Source organism: Anopheles marshallii, chromosome 2 (genome assembly GCF_943734725.1).
Source record: "Anopheles marshallii chromosome 2, idAnoMarsDA_429_01, whole genome shotgun sequence".
Lineage (NCBI taxonomy): Eukaryota > Metazoa > Arthropoda > Insecta > Diptera > Culicidae > Anopheles > Anopheles marshallii.
Window position 1 is genome coordinate 56476164 of NC_071326.1, and position 8162 is coordinate 56484325.

The window sequence follows — 8162 nt, forward strand, 5'->3', positions numbered from 1 at the left end:
GGGTGCATTTTTTGTGTGTGTCCAAACGTCATGCAATTCATGCATCTTAAGGGTATTGGGATGTATTGTTCCACCCGCTCTGTATAGTACCCTATTTCTACATCCTTTCATTCATTTCATCCTTTGATGGTTAATTTCTTTTTTCTTTGAACTCAAATATTCTACTAACTAATAATCTACTAATAAAAAAGTGAGCAGCATACTTTTTTATTTTCAAACACTTATTTTTCGGTAGATTTAAATAAAAACGTTTTCTTTTTGGAACGACGGTTTGGTTGTACTCACTATGACGGTTGACTTTGAAATGTACTATAATTATTGTGAAAAAAAACGTTGCCATATGTAAACAAACATGCGCACACACGCACATACACACCACGCTGCTAGATTTCAATTGGGCTTCTTTTCGAACAGACAGCTTTTGACAGCTCGCAGTTCCATACAAAATCGGAAAGTGCTCGCTCTAACCGCTGTTTCGCTCCTGCTCGCACTCTCGCCTAATTGCAACCCCCCTCGAAAGCTCTCTCGATCGGAGCGAAATTTCTCGTGCTGTTCGCTTCATCGGAGTCATTCCTTCTCGGTCGTGTCCGTTGCAGGCATACACAAACGCCAACAAACGTCTTCTTCTTTTTTCTGTACAAATACCTCTTTATATGTGGACCGACAACTATGGCCATATGGTCCTATTTGTTACTGTATCCATCCTGTGGTGTTTCGCTAACCTTTTTGGCGTTTTGTTTTTTGTTTTTTTGATATGCTTTGACATTTCGGTTGTGTGAATTAATTTGTAGTTTGTTTGTATCTTGTGGTACACTACTTCGTTAGTTTATCCCTTCTTTTAGCCTTTTTTCGGTTTTGGTCTCTGCTGTTATTTTAGAATACCATTCTGTGTGTTTGGATGAATTATAAGATTTTTTAGATTTCTCCTGTTTGTTTAGACTTCCAACTATTAATGACTTCTTCTGATGGTAGTTTTTCTTGTCTCCTTTCTGTTCCGAACCTCTTTCAGTAAAAAAATCTGTGTGTGGCTGTGTCTGGACATAGGACTTCATCTGTTAGTTTGAATTTGTGTAGCCAATATTTACTGTAATCGTGTCCCGAAATCAGTCTGTTGATTATTTTTATCTTTTTCGGTTTTAGTTTCATTTTGTTGTGCCACATTTTTTTTCCTATGTTTCTCTGATATTTTTGGTATTTTTTACCTTTGATTGCACACATGTCCTTGTATCTGTTTCTATTTTGGCCTTTTCCTGTAAGATCACTATTATATATTTTGGACGAATTAGGTTGTTTATAATATAATTACTTTTGGTGTCCTGTTTTGCTAAATCGTCCGCTATTTCGTTGCCTTCTATGTTTATCTGACTTGGAATCCATTGTATTATGGCCTCTAGATATTCGCAGTTGTTTAGGATTCCACTTACGATTTCATCCGCAAATTTCTGTTCTGTGGTTTGTTTGAGTATAATACAAGCAGATTGGCAGTCTGTGTATACTATGGAGTTTTAGAGTTTTTCGAGGACGACATATTCTATGGCTTTTTTATGGCATACAACTCTGTTGTGCATATTGATGTATCATTCTATAGTTTAAATTCTAATTTTTGTTCTGCCTTTTTTCTTATATTATGTATAGCCCTATTCCACATCCATCTACGGTTTTGCTACCATCAGTTATTTTGTGTTGTTAATATGAGGTGGTTTTTATTTGAGGACATTGAATACGTCCGTTCTTCACGCTGGTCGGGAGCAGAGAGAGAGACTTTAGCGACTCTGCCTTTGACGCCGAATGTCAAAAGGGAGTGCTTGACGTCTTGAGGTTTATCCCAGCACAGGGTGGTCCCAACATCCCCCAGCCTTAATTACGCTGGTACGACTCCATCCAGTGCGGAGGTCTTCGAACACGTGAAGATCTGCGTAGAGGTTGTACCGGCGATGATGATCCACTATCCACTGTCTCAAAGCCTGGGGACGTTACCGATGCACGTGTCCCACTACACATTTCCAAAGATGGCGATGATGACGTGCACAATGATGAGTAGGATGAAGAATACGGGGATGACAATGACGATGATGATGACGATGACGATGACGATGAAGATGATGATGGCGATGACGATGAACAGGACAAAGGGGATGATGCTGATGATGAAGGCGACTGTGATGTCATCGGGATCACAGGTGGTGGAGATTCCATAGGAGGAATTACAGTAGCATCAGGTTGACATTCATCCAACAAAATGTCTAAAGCCATCGAAGACTGTACAGGATCCGGCTGAACATCATGTGTAACATGATCATCATTAGCGATCAGCCGTGGCCTCAGCTGGTGAATGTGTGACCGCGATATAAGACCAGCTGTATTCACCACGTGATACATAACCTTCCCAATTCGCTTCTGAATAACAGCAGGGACCCAAGTAAAATTGCTGTAGTGATACTTCTTCACGTAAACGGATTCACCAATGTTGAATACTCTGGTTCGGGTTGGTCCATCATCGATTTTGTGACATACAGGTGGGCGCAGCAACTCTAAGCAAGTGCGGATTCTGCGACCGAACATGACTTCTGCTGGTGTCCGCATTCCTTCTAATTGCTTGTTAGGTGTACTTCTATATGATAAAAGGAATGTATCCAATGCCTCATGCAATGACACTTCTTTAGTACTCTTTTAAAAGAATCCACAAATCGTTCCGCTTGGCCATTCGATTGGGGATAGTAAGGGGCAGTCTTCATATGCTCTATTCCATTATTATTGCAGAAGTCAGCAAATACTGCGCTCGTAAACTGCCTTCCGTTGTCGCTTACTATTGTATTAGGCATTCCATATCTTGCACACAATCCTCTCAGAATAGCGACAGTCGCAGAAGCAGATATCTGTGAAGTGGATACAATTTCTGGCCATTTGGAATGTGAATCAATCACAAGGAGAAAATATACATTTTCAATTGGCCCATCAAAATCAATATGTCTCCGTTGCCATGGTGCATCAGTTTTCTGCCAAGGTGATGGTAAGCTGTGTGCTGGAGACTTAGCCGCAGAAACGCACGATTTACAGCACTTAACCATTTCCTCTATATCAGAATCTATGTTTGACCAATAAACATAGCTACGAGCAATTCCTTTCATCCGCTCAATACCAGGATGACCTCGGTGCATAACTTCTAGCACATGTTGTCGCTGAGACGCTCGAATAATTAACCGGTCTCCGAAGATTATGCAATCCTCGATTGTTGAAAGAGAGTCACGTCTCGCGTGGAAGATTTTAAACTCACGATCGTCTAATTTCCTTGGCTATCCATTCTGGACGCAATTAATCACAACTCGAAGCACAGGATCTTTACGCGACTCGCGCACTACGTCCTCAAATGCAAGCGGTAATATCCTCGCTGCATTTTTCACTAAAGCTCCTACATCGTTGTCCAGTTCGATGCTTGCAATCACAAAGTCCAGTTCTGGCTTCTCATGATGATCCATTGAACAAGAAAGCACATCAGCATTTCCGAACTTATCGGTTTGAACATACTCGATCTTGAAATCATAAAGCAACAACGTTAGAGCGAAACGTTGTAACCGATTAGCTGTATATGTTGGTATTCCTTTCTTAAATCCAAAGATGCGTAGTAATGGCTGATGGTCTGTTTGTAGCAGGAAATTTCGCCCAAATAACATTCGATGGAACTTTGTGACGGCAAAAACAATCGCTAGCGCTTCTCGATCAGGTTGACTGTAACGCTGCTACGTTGCAGTGAGCGCTCGCGATGCATGTTGGACTACTTTCAGCTTCCCTTCTGGCATCTTATGTGATATGGTAGCACCGATGCCTATCGATGAAGCATCCGCTGAAAATATGATGTCGAGCCGCGGATCATAATGTGTCAGCAAGAGATCCGAAGCTAAAATCTTCTTAAATTGCTCAAAAGCATGCTGGCACTGTGGAGTCCATTTAAACACTCTTTCTTCCTTCAGCAGCTCATCCAGAGGCTGCCGTAACATCCGCATATTCTGAACAAATTTCCCATAATAATTTATTGCCCCGAGAAATGACCGCACTCCCGAGACGTCAGTTGGTGGTTACAGCTTGATAATGGCATTGATCTTCTCCGGGTCTGGACGCAATCCTTTACAGTAAACCAAATGACCCAAATATTTAATCTGGGGCTTGCGGAAACTGCATTTCTCTGCTCGCAGAGTGAACCCGTACTCCTGAATTTTCTCCGCGTGTCCGCATGTGCGTGTCCGCGAGCGTGTGTGTCACCCAGCTCGTCATCGTATCTTTGCCTTGTGTGGTTTTGTACCTAGCGTTGTTTGGCGTCAGTGGTGACTCTACGTTCGTGCCAAATAGTTGCAGATTGTGAAAAGTTTATCAGGGAAAGGAGATCAACTTAACATAGACTGTACAACGAATATGCACCAAAAAGTAAGTACTTATCACATACATTAGCTGGAACTGTTGAGAAAGTCATAATTTCTATTAAACATGTATCATAACTACATTTCCAGGTGGTAGAGAAGAGAGCTCCGCTGCAGGAACCAGCACCAACCGCAGGAAGGCTATATCGACATTATTGACGAATATCGAGGCCGAGGACAATCCAACACGGATCCTAGAAAAAGATGATTCTGCTGCGATGATCATTCCGGTGGGCATCATCATCATCATGATCGCAAGCATGGACTGCTCCGGTCGTATGTTCCAGTTTCGTTTGAAAAGCGTCGCTAGACCTTTTTTGAATATTGTGCGGTAATGTATTGTAATGTGAAAACATTAAAGTGAAATAAAATAATGTTTACAAAAAAAAAAACAAACTAATTTTATTAATATTTAATAACCTTGAGAAATAATAATTATTATGAACCTTGGGAGAAGCATCAGAGCTGTCAATCTGAATTGTACTGATAGATCTTCTTCTCCGTACGCCTAATCGTGCACCTTGTAATTGTTCTAATCGGTGTACTTTTAGCAATTTTGTGCCGCCAGGGCCTTTCCTCCTACAACAATATCGTCTAGGTAAACCGCTACTCCAACCAAACCAGCCACCATTGTGTCCATTAATTGCTGGAACGCTCCCGGCGCAGCTTTTACACCTGGTGGTAATCGGTTATATTTGAATAACCTGCGATGGGTATTCACAGTTAATAGTTCGCGACACTTTTCATTCACCTCTACTTGAAGAAATGCATCAGAGAGGTCAAGCTGGTCAATACCGTACAGTTGCTCAAGCTAGCAAATATATCTTCTGGAAGAGGTAACGGATGTTGATCAGCCATCAGCGCATTGTTAAGGCCTGTGGAATAGTCACCACAGATCCTTATACTTCCGTTCGCTTTTCGTACGCCCACGATGGGAGCTGCTCACTCTGAATGCTCCAAAAGTGCGATTATTCCTCTAAACGTTGAAGCTGATCATTTACAGCCTGTAACATTGCGTATGTACCTGGTCGCTTGGGCCGGAACACAAGAATAGCTTCATCCTTCAACTGGAGTTGCACCTGCGTTTTCACATATCGCCTGAGTCTATCAGCAAATAACTTGGGATAAGAATGGCAAAGATCCGCACTGCTCACATCGCCGATTTCTATTCGTCTGCAAATTTATGATACCGGCACATCCCACAAACCAAAAACCTCCATTACATCCGCACCTAACAGCATTAAATCGCCTTTCACTACGCGAACCACGCTCGGCTTACACTGCTGCCCTATGCTTAGCATATACTGGAACGCGCCCAGTATGTCTAAAGGATCTCCGGATGCTGTTTTGGCTTTTACCACAGGTTGTGTCAATGCAGGTTTTCCCATCTGCAGCCAATGCTTTTCGGATATTATGGTTATGTCGGCACCCGAATCAATCATCATCTGAGTATGCATCCCGTTTAACATAACCTTCACTTGTCCGCGTTTAAAATCAGATATCCTGTTCACCCAAACAGTTCTGATGCTCTTCTGCCTCCGACCGTTGCACTATCTAAGCACGGAACTACAAAATCCGTCCATATGCCCGTACTGACGCCATTGACGGCATCTATGGCTATTGTGCGGATATTTCCTGGCATGATGCCCTTCGCCACACAGCCAACACTTAAGCGGTGAATCGGTTTTCTTTTCTTGCCCGGTGTTCTTATGTGCTCTGGAATATGCTTTACGACTCTGTTCACCACGTACAACACTTACTGTTTTGTCCTGAACGCTTATCATTGTCGTATCGTGTTTAATACTGACCAATCTCTTACATTCGTCAGTCATTTGACTAAGGTTAGTCACTCGTTTGTCCTCCAATCGGCTTAACAGTCGTGTACGCACATCACCATAACATTCCTCCTTCAGTCCGCACACATACAGTAAACATTTCAGCTCCTCTTCTGATAAACCGCCAAGCTCCGATTCAACTACAGGCTTATTTACACGACACGAGTATGCTACGAAATCCTACAGCTTCGTTTTCACTAGGTTGAGGCATTTATAACGCCTTTCCATCTCAGAGCTCGGTGAACCAAACAGCTTCTTCAGCTTGTCAACAGTCGACGCAAAATCAAAATCACTCGGTTTCGATGACAGTATGTGTGAAACGTATCTCTCGTGTTCCACGATCCCAAGCTTCAGCAACAACAGTCGCACACGAGCGACTTCGTTCAGTTGCTTCGCGTCCTCTTCAAACAAACTGCCGTAGCGAGTAGTGATGTGCGCTCCGGAGCGCACCCACGGCTCCGAAGCCGGCTCCGATTTCAGCCCGGAGCCGGTTCCGAAACAACGGCTCCGGAGCCGGCTCCGGACCAACGGCTCCGGAGCCGGTTCCGAAACAACGGCTCCGGAGCCGGTTCCGAACCAACGACTCCGGAGCCGGTTCCGAACCAACGGCTCCGAACCAACGGCTCCGAAGCTGGCTCTGAACCTACGGCTACGGAGTCGGTTTGTTGAACGTACAGATTTGATATCAATTATTTTCTCTCTTATGGCCTTGTTTACATTTTGCACTTTGCAGACGCTTTTTGTAGCCGCGCTTTATTTTGACGGGTAAATTGGCTATCGCACATTGAGCGTGGATCGTCATTGTCTGGTTCATAATTTCTTTGGATGAAAAAACATCTCAAAATTAGTAAAATTATATGATACATACATGCAATATGAGCAGGGCGAAGTTGTGGTGAATTTGGTGTGTTAATAAATATACATAAAGTTACAAAATTAACCCCGTCGACGTTAATTTGACATATTCCACCGTGGAAAAACCACACAAACGTAATCGGAGCTATTGTTTACATTTTTGAATGCAACAGTAAAATGAATCTTGCTCAAACAGTGTGTGGCAAAAGTTATGTATAAGTTGCTTTTCTCAATTTACACTTTTTACATGAAATACAAGCGTTGCTGTTAGTTCCTTTCACTAATAAAATTATGATTTCAACTTCGAATCACTATTGATTTTATATTATTTTCAAAAAATTAAAGAAAAACACAATATACTCAAGGACTGCAATTACATTTCATTCGTCACATACTGTGCGTTGTCGCTGACGTTAAGAGAAGCAGCACGTACTTGTGACAGTCGTTCTTATATGGTCCTGCTAAACTATCGTTCATAGTGCGCATATCGTAAAATATTCACCTAAGCAAATATTTTCATTTGAACATCGACTACACAATATCGAAACATATATTTCATCTGATGATAAAATAAAACAGAGGTTTACTCATTCGAAAGTGCACTTCAAGCTGATTAACCAACGAACTTCTGACTGACAAAGAGGTAAGTTCATTGTTAATAGTTATATGAACGTGATGTATTGTAATTTGTGATATTGTATAGTTCAGTAGAAGATTGGCTTTGCGTCGATGTTTAAACACGAAACAAGTAAAATACATACATTATAACATTGAGCGCAATGGAGGGACCGATAGTTCAGTATAGATAGAGCATGTGTTTCGAGATCGATAGTTCAATCGTTTTTAATTATTACATAGTCAATGCATTATAGAAAACTTTTGTCGGCTTAGTTTTTAATATCGTCGGTTGACAAAAAAAATCGCATTTTCTTCAAAAACGTAGATGCAGTTAAAATAATATATGAACATTTTATGGATTTTATAAAAACAATTTCAACACATATGAGTTTTGCAGGACATGCATTACGGTACGTTCTTATTTTTTTTAAATTTCTATCAC